We start from the raw sequence: 22,105 nt of genomic DNA, 5'->3' as shown, positions 1-22,105 counted from the left end.
TGCATATGTAGACAAATGGGTGTGTATATGTATATATATATATATATATATATATATATATATATATATATTTATATATACTCATACACACCTACATCTACTTGTTGCAATAGATTCTCTGTACTGTTGACTGACTGTGATGGTCAACATGTTTGTGAATATGTCAAAGATATGTATTTGTGGGATAGCTTAGTGGGAAACTGTTTATGTTATGGTATTATGACGTGGTGGTTAAATACTGTCGGTGGTTTGTTCAGTTTGCAATGTTGAAGCCAGTAAGGCTTTGATCCTAGCAAAAGCTGTGTATTCTGCTGCTAGGCAGAACAAGTGCTATTGCATACAGTGTGATTAAGTCCCTTGGTTTTAACTAGGGTGTGTCATTGGAGGCTAAAGCACTACATCTATGTTTATTAATTGGTACTGATGTTGAATGCAAATTCTGTGTGTACTGTAGTACTACCTGAATTTCTGGGCCTGTACAGCAAAGTATGGTGTATGTCCACATTGCTTGCGTCCACTGTTTTGTGTGGTCCCTGTATTCATCACATATTGCATTTCTCAAGATTAAGGTTGTGTAAGTACTGACACACAGTACTGTATAGTAAACACTGAAAGCTTATCTGGGCTGTCATCCCTTTGTGTCCTGTAATTATGTCTGATGTGTGTGTGGGTATGTCTGTAACATGTCCTTTGACATATGTGTGGTAATGCATATAACTGCGTATCTAGCAACATTCATAGTGTACTACAGCAGTATATGACCTATATTCCCAATTGTGCACATATTTTGACCACGGGTTTGGCATTAACAAGTTGTGCGTTATAATAGTAATACATTTACTGGACCTTACACTGATTGTGATGGATGATATATTTCTTTACACATCAGCTTGATGTATATCTGCTGTGGCTAGGTGGCGCATCGTGTTGCATACAGTGTGCCAGGTACTCTTGTATAGTCTTATATAGTGATTTTATTTTGTTGCTGTGCAGAACATGGTTCATTAGATAGAGAGTGAGCAAGGCATTTTCAAGCAGTTGTGGGGTGAGCAGTGATAAGTGGCAATTATAGTGTTTCACTCTCGGTTAGCTTATAGGTTGCTATATATGGCAGTTCAGTGATATTTGTACTGTATAATGTTAAATGTGCGATGTGACTTGCTCAGACATATTTTTGTATTTATGTCTTCCAGGGATCATGGCCCACCACAGGAACCTGAGTTACAGTAGTGCTGAAGAAGATATCATCACTAGCAGTATGATTCAGCACTACCGTCTCATGTTTTCACAAACCAGCCAGAACCAGCAGGAGCGTACTGCAATGTGGCAAGATCTTGTCTGCAGGGTCAATGAGGTAGGCCTGCATAACCGCACATATGAGCAGGTATGCCACCGCTGCAGTGATCTTCTCAGACATGTCCGTCAGCATGCCGCTGATGTGCGTAGAGAACAGCTTGCAACAGGGGGTAGTGTTAATATCCACCCCCCTCACCAGAGTGGAGGAGCTGCTCATGAGCCTGGTGGCACCTGCCCAACAACAACAGCAGCAAACATACACCATGATGGAGGTTGGAGCCACCCAGCAAGCACACATGGAGCATGCAGGTAACATAGCATATCTGTAGACTACTGTTATCTGTATTGGTAGATCGTGCATATGTGAGATGTGGAGTATGTTGTTCAAAGATGTGGAGCCTGTTGTTGTGCAATACTGATCATTTGGAATATAATCTGTAGCCCTGTGAATGTAAACTGTTGTTGTACTGTAAGATTGCAAACACACAGTAGCAATGCCACAGTTGTGGCCACTGACAAACTGTCTCATCTCTATGTAGGTACCTCTGGGGTGACATCAAGGCAGCGGACAGATGCTGGTGAGTGTGTTCTACATTTATTATTGTAAATAAAAAGTGCATGTCATAGTTAAGGTGTAGGCCATGTACACATGTAACACACCTACCCATAATACATGCTGTGCATGTTTGGTGTAAGAGCACACACATCTCACTAATGTGATTAGCTGCCTCAAACACATGCAATACCCAGACCATCTCAAACAAATGTTTCTTGACTGTAGTGACCATTGGATAGGCACAGTTGATACTCAACATGCACATAACATACACATCTATGTCATACACAGAGCATTTTAACATGCTACACATAAAGGATTCCCAAACCATCTGTAAAGACACACTCCAATATCCAAAATCTCATCCACACATTACACATAATATACCTGAGGGGTAGATGCCTATCCTGGGGCATTTAAACACTCTGCAACACACTACACATTCAATTCAGGGAATGCTCCTTATTGGCCTCCTTACAATCTCATGTAACAACTGGTTGTGAAATGGTGAATTTAGCCAAGGTAGTACAGTTCTGGCACAGCATGATTAGTGCTGGTTTGTGAAACATTTGTAGCCTTGAGTGACCACCTGATGCTTCATGATGATGGCCTATGGTACTATACCCCATCCAGTTATTGTAACCACAGTACGACACATAGCTGTCATTGCTACACACCATAATGATGTGTGTGCACACATATGCACCTCTAAACAGTATGCATACCAATCACCATTTGCACAATTGACACATATATGTCTTGTGATGCTATTGAGTGGCTAGGTCAAATGACACATATTGGGTATGTGTAGTGTTTAAATATATAGTCGTGTTTTAGCATGCCATGTCATGGATGAAACTGGCATGTCCACAATATGATCTACACTCACCATAAGTACTGTACATTGGGTATGTGGCCGAATGGTATTCCATCAATTATCCATGCACCACTGATGGTGTTGTGTGAATAATCATCATGCATGTGCTAAAAATGTGTCCACAATTATTTTCTAAAGACACAGAGGCTGTAATCAGCTTTGGATACATATCTGACACACAGATGCACATCCAGCAATGGTATGTACACCTGTGAGTTACGGTGCACAGTACATCACAGGTTTATGAATACCTGCACAGCAATGTTGTGTCCATGTATACATTGTGTTCCAGGGGAGGGCCATCACCTAATAATAAAACACATGCATCAAAGCCATGTATACTGTTAGTAACAAGGACTGACTACACTTGCACTGCATACTGTTGAGCAACACATGTCCTGCATGCTGACATGTGTGATATGACTGTTTTGCTTGTGATACTGTACCCCACCATCACCTGCTATTGTGTATGTTCTGTGATTGCTAGTGTTGTGTGTGTCTGCTTTCTGGAGGAGTGTAATTTTTTTTGTGTGTGCATGTGTGCAACACAAAGGCACGAAAATTATAGAACCAACTGATATTGCCAACATCCTGGCAGATCGGTTCAGTGCTAACTTTACCCCCCTCTCACCCCCTAAAGGGCCCATATCTATGCAGGAAGAATGCAGACTCCCTGTAATCACAACTACGCAGGTAAAAGCTGCACTCTCTATAGCCAAAAACACAGCATCCATGGGACCAGACAACATGCCAGGCTGTGCTTTACATGAACTTCAGAATGAATTGGCATCCCACCTAAGCACCATGTTCAATCATAGTCTCACATCAGGCTTTGTGCCTACTGAATGGTGCACAGCAACAGTTATCCCACTCCACAAAGGGAGAGCTACCACTGATCCTGGGAACTATTGCTCTATTAGCCTGATGAGCCTCGTCTGTAAGGCCATGGAACATATCATCATGAAATTCATAAACAAAGACATTGGTAATCTCCAAACTCTGGACCCCAACCACTTCAGGTATGTGAATGGCAGATCATGCCTCCTGAACCTGATCGACTTCTTTGAGGCAGTCACCAAAGCTGTAGATGAGGGTAAGGTGGTTCACACAGCCTATCTTGACCTTGCCTAGGCTTTCGACACCATCCCCCATTCTGGAATTATAGCTAAACTCACTAAACTAGGTATAAATCCCTATGTCACAAGATGGGTTGCCAACTGGCTCACTGACAGACCCCACACTGTAAAAGTTGCAGACTCCAAATCTGACCTCAAAGCAGTGACAAGTGGAGTGCCACAGGGTTCTGTCCTGTGACCTCTCCTGTTTGGTATCTACTTCTCTGAAGTACAGGCTAACACATTGGATGTCCTCCACAATGTCATGTCCATGTGTCAGGACAGTGGGGATGGTTGAGACATCGGCGTGGATGTATACCAGCAATATCACCAGCTGGAGGTCACCGTGAATGTCCAGCAAGTCACAGCCGCCCCCGTAGTGCCAGTACCAGCCCCAGCAATGTTGGGGGGCTGTCCGTAGACCATCCTAGCAGACCATGTGCAGGTGGCTCTGGCCAATCCCAGCAGGGACCTGGATCCAGTGGACATTTGTCAACCTCTTCGGATAGTACCCAATCTGGATTAGTACCTGATACTGTCTGTAGCACCCCTGCCAGGCACAGGTTCCGTATCCATGGCCAGAGATGGTGATCTGTAATGCCTACCAGGTACAGTCTGTAGCTGTCTCACAAATCCCCATATATGGCAGCCACATGGTGGAACTGTGTGCATGCAGACACACACACATATACCAAAAACCTAGGGCAAACATATACCCGCACACATGACATCAACATTGGCCCATAACAGTACTCATGGCCCTCACACGCACACTCACACACATGTCAATTGTATGGCTCAGTGTAGGCCTCTGGCAAAACAACAACACACTCTGTGCATATGATGAAACCTGTGCCACCTCCTGTCATCTGTAACATTTATGCAGGAACAGGCTAACATGGTGCTGATGCACAGGGTGACTTTAATAAAGTATAGCAATGTTTGGATGTGTAGCATGTTGTCAGCAGTAAAGTGTAATGATATCCTTGAAGGTGTAGCTGAGCAGGCATGATGCATTAAAGCTGTAATTAGCAATGTTGTATTGTTTTCACCAGTGTTTATTCCAATTGTGTTTTGTTTGCCCATGTGACACTTGCCTGATGTGTGTAGTTGTGTCAGCATGTGTTATACAGTGGACAGTAAGTGTGGGGTGTGTGTAACAGATGTTTACAGGTGTCCATTCATGAACATGGTGGAGGTGTAGTATCTGCATGTACATGCATATTGGACACATGGGCTGTGTGGCATGCCCTGTATTGGCCAGTGTTAACACTCCATACTTTCTATTTATGGCCAGTATGCATTGTACCACACACATTTTGGAACTTGAGTACGCATGTGTGTGTGTATGACATGGGTTGACACTGTGCTGTGAGTGGTGCTGTTGTTGCTATCTGTCATTAGTTTGCATTACTAAGGTTAACACTGTCCCAGCTGCATAATCCTTTAGTAATGCACACTGTTCACCTACAGGGTTGCATAGACCGTGCTATCACAAACACAAGAAATTCTCACTTATACAGTAAAACTGCATTAGTCTCATGGACCCCTGCCATAAACTAAATATATAATAGAAGGTGTGAAGTTGTAGCAAAAAAGAGTTACATACCAAAAAGGGATAACCTCTCTGGTCAGTATCATTGGGAAAATATAAACCCTCATTAAACATACAAGGCAAGCTTCAAAATACACAATGGCAAGGATTCCAAAGACAACACTAAAGCTTTCTTTAGTGTTGTTTATAATCTACAGGGGAAATCTCAGATCAGGTCACAGTTAATGTAAATGGTCACAAAGTACACTTATCTGACTGACATTACCAATTTCTTGTCAGACAGTTTGAATGCGGATTTCACCACCCTGTCATTACATAAGGGCCACATTTCCAGACCTGAATAATGTAAAACCTGATGATTCACAGACACTTTAGTTAAAACATCTCTTTACCAAAGTCCAAACCACAGTGGCAATAGTACTGGACAGTGTCCTTGGCTGTGTCATACACAAGCTGACATATGAAGTCACTACTCAGCTAAACACTCTGTCCAGATGCAGCCTCTATACAGGTTACATACTTGTGGAATGATGCATGGTAATGGTGTTCCCAGTCCACAAGGGTTGAGCTACAACGTCTTCTTCTTCTTCCCCTTTTGGATGCTCCCATTAGGGGTCGCCACAATAGATCATCTATTTCCATTTCTTGCTGCCCTCTGCATCTTGTGCTGTCACACCATCCACCTGCATGTCCTCTCTCACCCCAGCCATAAACCTCATCTTAGGCATTCCTCCTTTCCTGTAACCTGGTGGCTTCATCCTTAGTATCTATTTCACAATATACTCTGCATCCCTCCTCAGCACATGTACAAGCCAACTTAATCCTGCCTATCTGGCTTGGTCTACTAACCTTCAAACCTGGGCTGACCCTCTAATATACTTATTCCTAATCCTGTCCACCCTCATCACACCCAGTGCAAATGTTAACATAAATTGATTAAGGGTAGAACTACAACAGATCCTGGAAACTCTCACCCTATAAGCCAGACAAATGTTATCTGGAAGGATGTGGAGCACAGTATTATGGAACTCATTAACAGAGACATTATGAACCTGCAAACACTGCACCATACCCACTTAGGTTCTCTAAAGGCCAGATCATGGCTCCTACACCTAGTAGACTTCAAGCCAGTTAACAAGGCTATAGGTGAGGGAGGGGAGGTCCACATAGCCAAGCTACAGCTCACCAGCAATTCATACCCATCCCACATTCTGGTATTATACAAAACTTCAACAGATTGATCATAAACGACTATTAGATGATGGATTGACAATGGACGCACAGATGTAGGACACACAGTAACATCTGCAGCCTCCATGTATAATTCTATGCCAATAACAAGTGGTATTCACCTGCACTCAGTCCTGGGACCACTCCTGTTTGGCATATAGCTTTCTTAGGTACAAGCAAACAAAGTAGGGATATGTCTGCCCACGTTTGATGAAAATGCATACTGTGGGCTATACTTTATTCCCCAGATGACACACACATCCTCCAAAAAGGTATCATAGAGACAGATACCTGGTGTCAAGCTCATGCTGTAAAGCTATAAGCCAGACAAAGCATAGTTATCCACTTTTAGAAAACAAAGTATCCCCAGAGTACCACATAGGTAGTAGCCCCCAAAATGTGGAACAGGTACTAATGTATACACAAAGCCATGGGATTAGTCATCTCTCCTTTGATAATCACATTACTAAAGGGTTTTGGAAATCCCTCTGTGGAGCACATAAGCAATAAAGGGTTTGCAAGCAGATCCACAGAGGTTGTTGCACACCTATAATGATTAGTCATATTTGCCAGACTTTGCTTGCTTTGGAACAGGATTCAAATATACCTCAAGCATAAACCCTCACTCACACTCTTCAATAGAAACCATGATGAGTGGATGTGAAACAGAAGACATAGCCCAGGGATCACTGCAGTGGCTAAGCTTGTCACAAGCATACAGAAGTGACCTAAGGTCTGGAAAGTGCCAGCATGCTCTGGCAAAGATAACTGATGCTTTTATGGAGAAAGCAAAGTACCCACCTATGAAATAACTGAGATCACATGTATGTATATGGCTTTGCCCCACAGCTACCTTACATGTGTAATGCACATACAGTTGTCATTGTGATATGTCATACGCTAGAAAAATCAAAACCCACTCCACATTGACCAACAGTGTCACACACACACACAGTCAGCAAATTCAAGATTCGAGCTCCTTCCTAACTACATTATGATAATGCAGCAGTATGCATTTACACAACATGCTATACACATTACTGGGATTTCGTCTTCCCACATGTATATTTGTAGAATGGTGACATCATCAGACTTGACAAAGATGAGTATACCACTTTTAAGGGGTGTGAGTAGTCCCCAAAAAGGTTGCTCCTCCCCAGGGAGACACACACACTCGGCAAGTGTAGGATTCAAACCCCTACCTAATTACATTATGATATTACAGTAATACACATTTACACAATGTGCTATACACATTACTGGTATTTCCCCTTTCCACAGGTATATTTGTAGGATGGTGACATCATCAGACTTGACAAAGATGAGTTTACCACTTTTAAGGGGTGTGAGTAGTCTCCAGAAAGGTTGCTCTTCCTCAGGAAGACACACACACTTGGCAATTGCAAGATTCAAACCCCTACCTAACAATACTACAGCAGTATGCATTTACACAACACGCTATACACATTATTGGGAATTCAGCTTTCCACAGGTATATTTGTAGGATGGTGACATCATCAGACTTGACAAAGATGAGTATACCACTTTTAAGGGGTGTGAGTAGTCTCCAAAAAGGTTGCTCCTCCGCAGGGAGACACACACACTCACACAGATGGCAAGTGCAGGATTCAACCCCCTACTTAACTACATTATGATACTACAGCAGTACACATTTACACAACGCACTATACACATTACTGGAATTTTACCTTTCCACAGGAATATTTGTAGGATGGTGACATCATCAGACTTGACAAAGATGAGCATACCACTTTTAAGGGGTGTGAGCAGTCTCCAAAAAGGTTGCTCTCTCCCCAGTGAGAGACAGACACACACACACAGTTGGCAAGTGCAGGGTTCTTAATCCAAACGAAGTACGTCTTCACACTTCAGCAAGCAATATGGAGTTACAGGGTGCAATACAGACATTACTTGCTGACAGTTTGCCCAAAGTTTTTTTCACATTTGCTAACCTCAGCAGGCTTATCATACTAGGTGTATTGTGAGTGTATTGTATGCATAGGCCATGACCATATCATATATGGGTTGATGCACCACATGCTGGAACACACAGGGTTAAATTGGTGACTAAGCTCTGTCAACCCAATAGTGGAAAATATAGTCAAGAGGAGTAGGGTCATACAACCACAACACCAACAGTCTCACATAGACATACAATATAAGCACCAGCAAAACACACAGATAAATACACATTACCATACTCAGAGAACACAAATATTAATCTGAAAAAGAGAGAGTGTCCTCCTAAGCAGACAAGCAGGCAACATGCACCTCCAAGCACATGCCAGAAAACACATAATACACCAAAGCAGTGTGCCTCACAACAGGCCCTAAAGCAAAACAACATACCCAACGCACTAGTAATAGGTGACTCCATAGTCAGGCACACAGATGTTCCACTCACTCAGCTGGACAAGGGCAAGGTTACTGTCAGTTGTCTGTCAGGTGCTATGATCCGCCACATAACACAAGCACTTACATCACTCCAGAACAGGTACATATATGATATGCTCTTTGTACATGTCACTGTGAATGATCTGAGACATACCTCCCAGGACAACGTGACAAGAGATATATAGTAGCTCTATGATCATGTAGCCCAGGCTGGTATGACCCTGACCTTGAGTAGTATCTTACCTTCACCTACATGATACTGCAATATAACAGAAAGATGATAAACTTCAACAATTGGCTGAGCTTCTGGTGTCATTCAAAGGGGATTCAGTCTCTGTCTGCCTGTGATGACATGATAGACAAGCCTCGTTGCTTCACTATAGATGGTTTGCACCTAGCACCCCTATGCTTCTGAATACTGGCCAATGCTCTTGCGGTCCCCATATTACCTTTTTAGGCAAGGCTCAAAGGTTCATAGGTTCATAGGTAGGTACTAGGCTATCGGCCCTGGGGCCTATACAAGCCCAGCCAAAAAGGTACCCTGGCTTTTGCCACCCAAGAAATTTATTTTCCTGTGCCACTGTCGAGCAGAGACACAGAAGTGATCCCCGGGGTGAATTTCCTATTTCCCACAGAGTCATCAAGATTTTTCTTGAAGAGTGCTAATGAGGAGCTTTGTTTGATTTTGATAGGTAGTTTATTCTGGAGTATGGGAAGTCTCTGGGACAGGAATCTATCCCTCCAGCATGTTCTGTTTATTGTGGTGACAAGGTTTAGGTCCCTATAGCGTGTAGCTCGGAGGGATTGGGATTTCTTTAAATGGAGCATGTCCAACAGCTCTGGGTTTGACATAGCTTTGTATGTTAGGCAGAGATCACCTCTGAGTTGGTGATATGCAATGGAGTAAAGCTGGAGTTTTTTGAGATGGTCTGTGTAGGGCATGTGTTTGATGCTGGTAATCCTCTTTGTGAGGCATTTCTGCAGCCTTTGCAGTTGTTGTAGATGTCTTGTGAGGCACATACCAAAAGGGGTGTTGTACTCTGCAATGGATCTAATGAGTGATGAGTAGAGGGGAACAATTACCTCTTTTTTTCTGCATGAGAAACCTTTTGTGATGAGGTGTGCCATGTAGAAGCATTTCCTGACTACTATGGTGATGTGATTATCAAAGGAGAGACTACTGTCCACCTGTGTCCCAAGGTCTCTTATCACACTTTCAGTGTTAAGTATACTACTGCCTATGCTGTAGTTCATGGGTACAGAGTTTTTACCAAAGGGGATGACAATGCACTTTTTGGCATTGAACTTGAGGCCATGGCTTTGACACCAGGCATATGTCTCAGTGAGGCCCTTTTGTAGGATATCCACATCGTTAGTAGTTTCGATTATGGCTCCTAGTTTGCAGTCATCTGCGAACTTCATTAGCCAAAGACCTTCTGTGTTAGCCTGTACCTCAGAGAAGTAGATACCAAACAGGACAGGACCTAGGACTGAGCCCTGTTGTATTCCACTTGTCATTGGTCTGAAGTTGGATTTGGAGTCTGCTATTTTCACAGTGTGGGTTCTGTCAGTGAGCCAGTTGGCAACCCATCTTGTGACATAGGGATTTATACCTAATTTAGTGAGTTTATCTATAATTCCAGAGTGGGGGAAGGTGTTGAATGCCTTGGCAAGATCTAGATAGGCTGTGTGAACCACCTTACCCTTGTCTACGGCTTTGGTGACTGCTTCAAAGAAGTCTATCAGGTTTAGGAGACATAATCTGCCTTTTACAAACCCAAACTGGTTGGGGTCCAGAGTTTGGAGATTACCAATGTCTTTGTTTATAAGTTCCATGATGATATGTTCCATGGCCTTGCAGACCAGGCTCATCAGGCTAATGGGGTGCTAGTTCCTGGGGTCCATGGTGGCTCCCCCCTTGTGTAGTGGGATAACCGTCGCTGTGCACCATTCAGCAGGCACAAAGCCTGAGGTGAGGCTATGATTGAACATGGTACTTAGGTGTGGTGCCAGTTCATTCTGTAGTTCATGTAGAACACAGCCTGGGATGTTGTCTAGTCCCATGGATGCTGTGTTCCTGCTTTGGAGAGTGTGGTTTTTACCTGTGCAGCTGTGATTACAGGAACTTTGCATTCTTTTGGTATAGAGATGGGCTCTTTAATGGGTGGGGGGGGGGTAAAGTTAGCACTGAACCTATCTGCCAGGATGTTGGCAATATCAGTTGGGTCTGTATATTTAGTGCCACTGTGCTGTAACTCAGAGCAGATCTGAGTGTTGCCATTGAGATTCTTGACATAGCTATAGAATGCTTTGTGGTTGTCTTTAGAATCAGTGGCGATTTTGTTTTCGTAATTAGCTTTGGATGATTTTATCAGGTATCATAGCGTCTTACTGAGGCTGATCAGGGAGCTCCTCCACTCATGGGATTTTTCTCTCTTTTGCAATGATTTCTTCCTTCTGTTGTACAGTTTGTTTATGGCAGGGGACCACCAGATTGGCTTCCTTTTTCTGGAGGATAGCATCTTGGTTCTGTTTGGGATAGCATGATCCATGCACTCATGTAAGTGCTTATAAAGTGCAATTGTGTAGGATTCAGTAGTCGTAACTGTATTGTCCATCTGCATGGGTGTCATGAAGTCCACCAGTTCTGTCTTAAGAAGCATGAAGTTGGCTTTGGAGAAATTTTTTAACATGGCTTCCTTAATGGGGGGGGTGGGGCAGAATGTGGATATGTAAGGTAATTAGCTTATGGTGAGATGGGACCAATGAGCCGTTGACTTCAGGTGTGGAACACCGGTCAGTCAGGACAAACCAAACCCCATAACCAACACAAATAACCACAAAGTGAGCTAAATGCTACTCATTGCCAGAAGTCTCAGCTTCCAAATGCACACACTCGAGGCACTTCTCAGTATGGAGAATATTGATATCTGTGCCGTAGCAGAAACCTTGTTCAAGGCTCCAGAGAGCGCACCAGCACTACCAGGATACTACTCATTCCATACCTTCCAGCATCAGAACCTGGATCATAGCACATAGGGTGGGGAAGTATCCATATTCATCAAGGATACCTACACCTCTCTCTACATCCTCTCTACAGGATATGTACCTATAGAATGCTGCACAGAAACGTTCTTCCTTCTCCACAGGGGTGGGGCCACAAAAGACCCTTGGCATTCCTGCTCTATGAGCCTGATGAGTCTGATCTGCAAGGCAATGGAGCTAATCATAATGGAAGTCAACAATAAAGACATTGGGAACCTTCACACAGTTGAGCACACCCAGTTTGGCTTCATCAAATGCAGATCATGCCTCCTGAACTGGGTGGATTTCTTTGAGACAGTTACCCAGGCTACAGATGATTGAAAGGAGCTCCACACAGCCTACCTATACCTTGCTAAGGCCTTTGACACCATTCCCCAGTCAGGCTTCATGGATGAATTCACCAACCTGGGCATAAATCCATACATCACAAGATGGATTGCAAACTGGTTCACAGATAGATCCCACAAATTAAGAGTTGTTGGCTACATATCAGACTCTAAACTGGTAACAACTGGTGTCCCCCAGGGTTCAGTCCCAGGACCCCTCCTGTTTGGTATATACTTTTCAGATGTACATGCCAACACTGGAGGGTTGTGGTTGACTACGTTTGCTGGGAACTGTAAAGTGTTTGCCATAATAGATTCCCAGGATGACACAAATATTCTCCAGAAGGGAATCTATGAGACAGATGTGTGGTGTCAGAATCATGGCCTCAAGCTCAGTGTGAAAGAATGCATAGTAATCCCCTTTGCGGAAAACAAAGTACCCACAAACTACCACATAGGTGTTACCCCCTAAAAACTGACAAGGTAATAAGGGATCTGGGGACACAAGTAGATAGTCATCTTTCCTTTGACAACCCCATGTTGCGAAAGTGATTAGGAAATCTTATGTGGCCCACCTAATCAACAAAGGGTTTACATCAGGATCAAAAGACTTAGTGGTGGCGCTCTACTCTTAAGTCATCAGACCCATCATTGAGTACAATGCACCATTTTGGATGTACTCAGCTAAGCATATCCAGCAGCTGGAGAGACCACAGAGGTACCTCACCAAGAGGATTACTGGCCTCAAACAGATGTGTTATGCAACACAACTGGTAAAACTAAATCTGTTTTCCATTGCGTACCGCCTACTCAGAGGCACACTCTGCCTAACATACAGAGCCATGTCCAGCACATAACTGCTGAACATGCTCCATCTAAGGATAACAAAATTGAGTCGCACTACACACTCCAGGGATATGAACCTCATCACAACAACAAATACAACATGCTTGTGGGATAGAGTACCATCCCAGAGACTTGCCTTACTGTGGAACAGAGTCCCAATGCACATCAGACAGAGCCCCTCGCTGACACTCTTCAATAGGAATCTTGATGAGTGGATGGGAAACAGACAATTCACACCAGGCATCACATCAGCAGCCCCACTAAAAAGGGGCTTAGGGTACTAACTATTAGAACTAGGGCTTAGGAGACTAACCAATGGGGTGGTGAAAGCTGCACAACTTGCCTAGGCTAATATATGCTTTCGTGAAGATAGTCTACTACATACCTATGAACCTATGTGACAGGTACATGTCTACAGATAATAGATGTGTACTTCATTGTACAGTCATGTTGTAAAGCAGGCACATGCACCACATACACTGTAATGCTTACAGATACTGGTGGCTATTATGTACAGTGGGTGAGATGTGCACCTCATGTTTTTTGTGCCATTGGGATGTGTGCTGGGTGGGACAGTCCTGGATGGCTCCCTGTCATGGTCACCCTCTTACACACATCTCTGCCCATCCATCTTTGGCTTATTATACTGTGTTTCCCCCACATATATAGGTACATAGGTAGGTAATAGGCTATCTGCCTGAAGGCATATATTAGTATGGCCAGAGTGTGCAGCTGTCACCACACATGGGGTTAGTTCCCTATACCTCTGTGTAGTACAGCTGATGAAGTGATCCATGGTGTGACAGTTCAGTTTCACATAGACTCATCAAGGCTCCTCTGGAAGAGTGTCAGTGAGGGACTCAGCTTAATGTAGGTTGGGAGCCTGTTCCAAAGCAAGGGAAGTATGTGAGTTAGTAATGTATCCCTCCAACATGTTCTATTTATTGTTGTGATGATTATATCCCTAGAGCATGTGGCACAGTGAGCTTGGGCTTACTTCAGATAGAGCATGTACATCAGTTCTGCATTGGACATGGACCTGTCTGTTGGGCAGAGATCGCCTGAGTAGACAGTATGCAACAGAGTACAGATTGAGTTACTTCAATCTTGTTGCATGGGGCAACTGTTTGAGGCCAATAATCCTCTTGTTGAGGTACTTCAGTGGTTTTTCCAGCTGCTGAAGGTGCCTAGTCAGATTCATCACAAGTGTGTCGTGGTACTCTTTGATGGGTCTGATGACTGATGAGTAGAGGGAACCTCCTTTAACCTACATGCAAAGACTTTGGCAATTTGTGGGAACACATTGCATGATTTTCTAACCACTTTGTGAATGTGTTTCTGAAAGTAGAGATGACTATCTACATGTGTCCATAGATCCCTTATTACTACCTCCATATTTAGGGTGTTGGCACCTATGTGGTATTTAAATGACTGTAGCTCGAGGCCATAATTTTGACACCACATCTGTCTGACTGAGAACCTTTTTAAGGATGTCTCTGTTGTCCCAAACATCGATTATGACAACTTTTTTGTAGTCATCCACAAACTTTGCTAACCATTGCCCTTGTGTATTTGACTGTATTTCTGAAAAGTATACACCAGACAGGAGGGGTACCAGGACTGAGCCATGGGGGACAGCAGTTGTTACCAGCTTACAGTCCAACAGGGAGACCACAATTCTTACCTTGTGGGATCTATCTGTGCCCCAGTTGGCAATCCATCAGATGACATACGTGTTTTTGCACAGGTTGTTGATCTTGTGGATATGACATGTGTGTGTGGGATGTTGGAAAAGGGCTTTTCAAGGTCTATGTAGGCCATGTGGAGCTCATTTCATTGATGTATGTCCTGGGTAACTGCCTTGAAAACTGTCTAGCAGGTTTAGGGGCTATGATCTGCCCCTACCAAACCAAAATGGTTAGGGTTGGGTGTTTGTAGGCTCCCAATAGCTCTGTCTATGAGTTCCATAATGATGGACTCCATGGCCTTGCAGATCAGACTTATTAGGCTTATAAGACAATAGTAACCATGGTCTTATGTGCACCAACACTTGTGGAGTGTGCCAAACATTGCTGTAACCCATTCAACAGTTTCATATCCTGTACAGAGGGTGAGTCTCAACAGACATTTCAGGTGCAGGGTCTGTTTGTTTAGGAGTTCACATATGACACAGCCAGGGACACCATGTCATCCCAAAGACACCATGTTTTTAGGTTTGGATAGAGCTGTTTAACCATTGTATATGTGATTTCTGGGTTTTCACAATCTCTAGGTATGGTAACGGGCCCTTTTGTCAGTGAGAGCGGGGTAAATATGTATGAACCTGTCTGACAAGATGTTGGCAATGTCAGTCATGTACATGTATTCATTTACATTTTGCACTGACTCAGAGCATATATGAGTTTACATTGATATTTATGACATAGCTAAAGAAAGCGTCATGGTTCTCTATGGACTCTTTGGCAATATTTTTGGCAGAACATGGCTTGGATAATGTTAGGAGTGCGCATTGTTTCTTGATCATACTGATCAGAGATTTACAGATCTTCTTTGGATTTTCACTTTCTTTGAACAACTTAAGTACTTGTATTACATAGTTTGATTATGACAGGGGTCCAATATATTATATGGGTCTGTTTTCATATCACTGTGTGTGCAAGGCAGGATTGGTGAATAGTGACATGTGTCTGGAGTAAGAACTGCAACTGCCAGGTATGTGTGGCCCACTGCTGTACTCAGACATGGCCTAAGTGTGTGAACATGCTCAGTATGACCTTTCAGTATGTTGACTGAAATTTGCTTCGTTTGATTGTGTGTGAGCATGCCCAGTATGACCTTTCAGTATGTTGTTGACTGAAATGTGCTTTGTTTGTTTGTGTGTGAGCATGCCCAGTATGACCTTTCAGTATGTTGTTGATTGACATTTGCTTTGTTTGTTTAAGTGTGTGAGCATGTCCACTATGGGCATATATATATATTATATATGTGTAAAAATTCAAGTTGGTTTTTACTTCAGGGCTCACCTTTGTGTTGTACATCGACAGGAAGCACACTGTGCCTGCAGGGCTTCCATGAGTCAATTTGCATAGATTTATCAACATTTCTACATACAGGGGGGACAGCTATTATTTGTACATTTCTACCGGGGGGGGCACACCTGATTGTTACTGTGGGTGTACATAGGATGAGGGGTACACCTGACACTTATACACATTTGCTAGGCCTGCACTGCTATGTCAGGTACCCCATTTCAGCCTGTACTGTTGCCTATCATACTGGATTGAGGCATACCACTGTACTACAGACCTTAGCTTCCAATTACACGCATATTAGTTTGTGACTTCATAGCCTACTCAACCCACATCACCCTGCCTGACCTGCTCTTATCTGTCTGCATAGGTCTGGGGGGAGGTTACTCATATGCCTGTTTAAAGGGCATGATACAGCATTTGTTTGTGTTTGCATTTATCTACAATTGTCCTGCTGGCTGTGACTGTTAGGTATGTGACCCCCTCAACTGGTATGTGTGAGTGACATAAGTTGTGTCTGTGCCAGTGAAATGCTGTCATGGCTTAGTGGTTTAGTACTGTGACTATAGTGCACAGTATCCTGAGTTTGAGCCCTGTTACTGCTTTTTATTTTCCTGCTGGATAGACCTGACTGGTTAAGGAACAGTAAAGCAGGTGTGAGCATATTTATCCGACTTTGCTCGACTTTGCCTGGCGTTCCCCATCTTTGCCCGACATTGCCCGACATTGCGCTGGTTAGCGCGATATGCAGCTACGCCCAATTGTATTTAAATATTCTCAATACTGGTAAAATATGCTTAGCAGTGCTTTATATTGCTTAAAATAGGGCACTCATGCCTCAGGTGGTGCTGCAAGGCTGCCTATGTCAGATGCACATAGTATACTCCCTATACATGTTTGAAAACAGGTAGTGTCAAGTTAGGCATCCCTTTAACTGTATGTGCGAGTCAGAGAGCGGTGTCATTTCCAGGGTTCCTACTGAGTCAGTGTATGTGCTATGCGTTGCCTCTTTGCCAAGGCCAGGGCATACTGGGCATGCCTTATTCTGCCTACTGGGACAGGCTCAGGTTGTTCCTCCTCCGAGTCGCGATGTGTCTGTGTAGGCCTTGGCAATGGTGGGGGGCTGTTTGGCTCTGCCCCATGCTGTTCCTGCTGCAGCTGTTTTCACAGGATCATATTGTGTAGCATGGCACATACCATAGCAATATGGGTACATGTAGTTGGTAAGTACTGCAAGGCTCCACCAGATGTGTCCAGACACCGGAACCATGACTTGATCATCCCAAACACACACTCAATTATGTTTCTTGTTTGTGCGTGTGCCTCATTATGGAGTTCTTGTTCAGGTGTGTGTGCATTTCTGATGGGTGTCATCAGCCACGGCTCCAATGCATATCCAGAATCCCCCACTAGGTGACCCGCAGGCATGTCCCCATTGGCAAATCTCTGGTACAGCTCGGTCAGATGCCAAATGTGGGAATCGTGATAGCTTCCATGGCATCCAGCACACACATTCATTATTATGCCCTGGGCATCGCACACAAACTGGCAGTTGATGGACAGGAAGCCCTTGTGGTTGATGTAGACCCTACTCCACTCACCAGGTGGTGCTTTGATGCATATGTGCGTGCAGTTTATTGCACCCACTACCTCAGGGTATCCTGCTATTTGGTGGAAAATATGCATATTGCTGGCCAATGCCTCACGGGAATTGGGGAAATATACATGGTCACCAACATGCGCTAACATGGCATCCAGGAACTGGTGAAGTACCCTAGATGCTGATGCCTGTGAAATCCCCATCATATCACCAGTTGGTCTTTGGAAGGTACCTGTAGCTAGTATTCTTAGGCCTACACATACTTTGGTATCCACTGGGATGGGTTCCCCTCTGTTGGTTCTGTGTTTGAGGTGTGGCCGGTAAAGCTCAACAATTTGCTGTAGGAGGTCTCTGTCCACCCTATAGCGCTCCACTATCTCCAGCTCATGTAGCCCCTGGTAGGTTACCCTGGGTCTGTACACTCTTCTCTGTCTCTTCACTGTGGGTTGCTCAGCAGCATTCACAACATCACCACCCTCAGCACCTTGCACATGTTGGTTTATGATAGCAAGAGCAGCCCCTAACATTTTGTCTGTCTTAAGGTTTTTAAGCTTTCCCTCTTTGTATACTGCAGTGTTGCAGAGCTCTTGAGAAAAAACAAGGGGGAATGGTGTTTGCAGAGTTTAAAGTGCTGGGCTGGGCTAGTCTGCTGCCTGTGTAACTGGCTGATTCTGATATATTTCACCTGGCAGCTCTGCTAGTTCTCCTTGGTTAACTTCCTACTACTTATTTTCCTTCTTTTTGTCTTTCTGTTTCCGTCCCGGGCAGCGCCGTGCAAATGAGTGCAAATGCACGCACATGCATGCACACACTGTGTGCACGTTTGCAAGGAGTCTCCTATCTTTTAACAGTGTGCACCTTTAGTTTGAGGTTTTCAAATAGGACAGCTGTAGGCATGCCTCTTGCAATCCTGAGCAACTCAAAGCAAACACAAGCCACTGTGCTCCAATTAGCTTACAGCCTGTCTGACACACCCCCATCATGATGTCACCTATATTCTACTCTTCTACTCACCTACTCCTACTCTTACACTCTTGGGACATGCCTCACATGTTGGGGAAAATTGGGATTCACTATCCTTATCCTCATTTGCATAGGATTGCCTAGTAATGCATGGTTACATCTCTTACACTGAGCTTCCCCCCCTTAGCAACTACTACACAGTGGCCATGTTGTCTTCAGCCTGTCATTCACCTGCATGGCAGAATAAGTTTTTAGTGAAAATACCTATTTTTGGCTTTTTTTTTAATTATTTTCTTTTTATAAGAGCCGCACGTTTGCGCGGTGCTGCGCTATGCTTAAACATCGGAAATCGGGGGAAAAAAGTTAAAGTGTTATATTTTTAAACATTATATAATGCCAATGGCCTTATATTTGGCCAGTGGCATGCTTCCTCAACTGTATGCATCGTTTATTTGGAGCTGTCATAGCTCCGTTTAGCTATTTGCAGAAATGAAATCCGTTACCAACGGAGTACATTTCTGCAGCTAACACTAATCTTCCACGGACAGGTTAGTGTTTCCTGGATCGCAAATTTACTTCATTTGCATGGCTTTCACCAGCAAATGAGGTAATTTGCATACCATGACGCTGTCCGTGTAAGAGTAGCTTTAGCAGCTCTCATGCACACCCCTGCCGGCTGTACCTGGATCGCACGGCAGACATATTGCCAGCGTGAGCTCCTACACTCTTCTTGCACTCCGTGCAAGCTTTCATAAATCCGGGGAAAGTCTAAAATATCTTATCTAATGCTTGTAACATGTTTTTGTATAAACTGTGAAGATTCCTGAACTGTTTAAAATTTGTAGTATTTAACCGTATAACAACTAGTACTGTATGTTAGTAGTCTAGTAATCTCTTGGAGCTTATCTCCCCGGGACTCTACTGAAAATGGACATAAATCCCATTAGACTATACCGGTCAACAAATGTAAAATAAAATAAAATAAATAAAAATAAAATGTTGACTTGGGAGGGAGCCTGTGTTGGCTTGAAAGGCTGATAAAAATTGTTTGTAAATAAAAGGTCTGAAGGCATCAGTAAGTACCTGAAGGATGTTAGGACCTCATGGGAGACTTCTGCAAAAAAGGGACAACAAACCCTAGAAACCTCCAGCACCACCAGATTTGAAAGTTAAGCAAGCAGAATGGGAGATTTGATGACCACAGCCTGATTGAATCCAGAGTGCCAAAGTTTAACATTCTAATGTTTACATCACAGGAGATTTCTAAAGTAGGAGTTTGTATGGATAGTTACGCAAGCAGAGCGGGAGAAGTATAAGCATCAAAGCACTGAGTGTAATGTTTGCACCTTAGCCGAAACCAGAGTGAGAGATTGGATGAGCAAAGAATGACACCAGAACTCCAAAACAGTGAGTATAGCATGCCCTACCAGAGGTGTGTGTGTAATGCCCAGTTAGTTTGCCTGTCTCAGATTCAAATCCTGAGCCTTGAAAATTAGTAAATGTGTGCCTTAAACCTTCATGCCAGGACTTCTTTGTGCACTTTTTTGTTTGTTTTTATAAATCCCTGAGGATTTCTGTCTATTAATCAGAATGTCAGTAAGAATTTCATGAATCTGTTATTCAGTGTTAGTGGTGCAATGAGTAGCATATTTGCCTTTGGTGCAGAAGGCTGTGTGTTTTCTTCTCCCACTAGATAGATCAATTGCTGATACTACTGTACAGCATATGGGAGTGAGTATGTCCTACTTTGGATAAGATGCCTATTAAGTCTTAACCTGTTGTCTATTTGCCAGCCATTGCCTTTTGCATATCACCAGCACTCTTTTATAAGTTACATAAGTAGTTTTATTCCTAAAGGGCAGCAGGCACTGAATTTGTAGATGAAACACTGAAATGCAAAGTTAGTTACAGTTCCTTTTATGTGGAATTATTCAGATGACTTGTACTTCAGCAGAGATTGCACATTGACTGTTATTGGTGGGTTATAATATCAGCAGTTTGAGTGGCCTTTTATGGATGAAATGTTCTGAAATGGAAACCTTGTGATTACTGGCTCATATGTTTGGTTTCACTGCTTACTGAAAAAATGTTCAAAACTACAAATTTGAAACAGTCTAACAAGTGGTCATGTATTAAATAAAGAATATAATTTAACACAATCAGGAAGGTGAATCAGAGAACACATGCATTTATGCACGGTCCTAAAACTGTGTGCAGCAGGCCCATTGATTGAAAACAGGTCAAAGGTACATTTAATACACCACTGGCCAGATTCTTCTGTAAATCTGGGTTTCAATGCAGTTTCAAGTAATGTGAGTTTTAAGGGAAGAAAGGTTTACTGTTGCCCATGCTAATTCTGTTTTCATTATGAGATTATATTATTTTGTTTAGCAAATGGCTATCCGTGTTTGTGCTATAAAATTTGAAATAAAAGTTTTAAATCAAATCCGAGTATGTCTAATTATTGTAGAACTGAAGAAGAAAATAGTGTGTGCACTGACAGGTTTGAACAGGGTTTATGGGTAAATGGAGAGAGACCTGGAATGTTGCCGGGAGGGATGCTGGGGGGGGGGGACACTGGATGGCAGGAATGTGGGGGAGTCCTGGTCCATTAACCTGCCAAGGGTCCTATTTGAACATTATCCAGCTCTGGTTGTGTTGTCTATGGATGCTAGTCAGACTGATATAGAAGTAGTCTATCTGCAAGAGGGACAACTAGTTGTCCAGGTTTCCAGAGCATTGACTGAGACACAATCAAAATATGTTTAGATTGAAAAATGCATTTTAGTTGTTGAATGTGGCTGTAAGAAAGTTCTCTGTGTTTGTATATGGGAGATAAATCTGAGCAGAGACAGATCATTAGTCATTAAAGTGCACTCTTGTTAACAGTCCATAATGTATCTTTACATTTTTAAATAGTGATGCTAACAAAAGAATGACCTGAAAATTGCGTACAAAGCAGGAAGAGAGGTCCACATTGCAAATGTACAGAGCAGATTTGAATGAAAGGTAGAATTGTGTTTTTTTATCTTTTAGAGCTAATTTTATTCTCTGTTTTACTTTTGCTTATTATTTATAATTGTAACAGCGTTTTGTACTAAAGCACTTAAAGCTGAATTGCAAATTAAGATCAGAACACAAGGATCAAGAATTTATGAAGTGTTCAGAGATACATTCATAACTGCAGTAACTGAAAGACATAATTATGTCAGGATGGTGAGACGAAAACCAGAAAGCACCAGTTGAAACACA

The sequence above is a fragment of the Protopterus annectens genome, chromosome 7.part0 (genome assembly GCF_019279795.1).
Source record: "Protopterus annectens isolate FY-2018-M chromosome 7.part0, PAN1.0, whole genome shotgun sequence".
Classification (NCBI taxonomy): Eukaryota; Metazoa; Chordata; order Ceratodontiformes; family Protopteridae; genus Protopterus; species Protopterus annectens.
The sequence above is the reverse complement of the archived record's forward strand: the minus strand, read 5'-3'. Positions refer to the sequence as shown.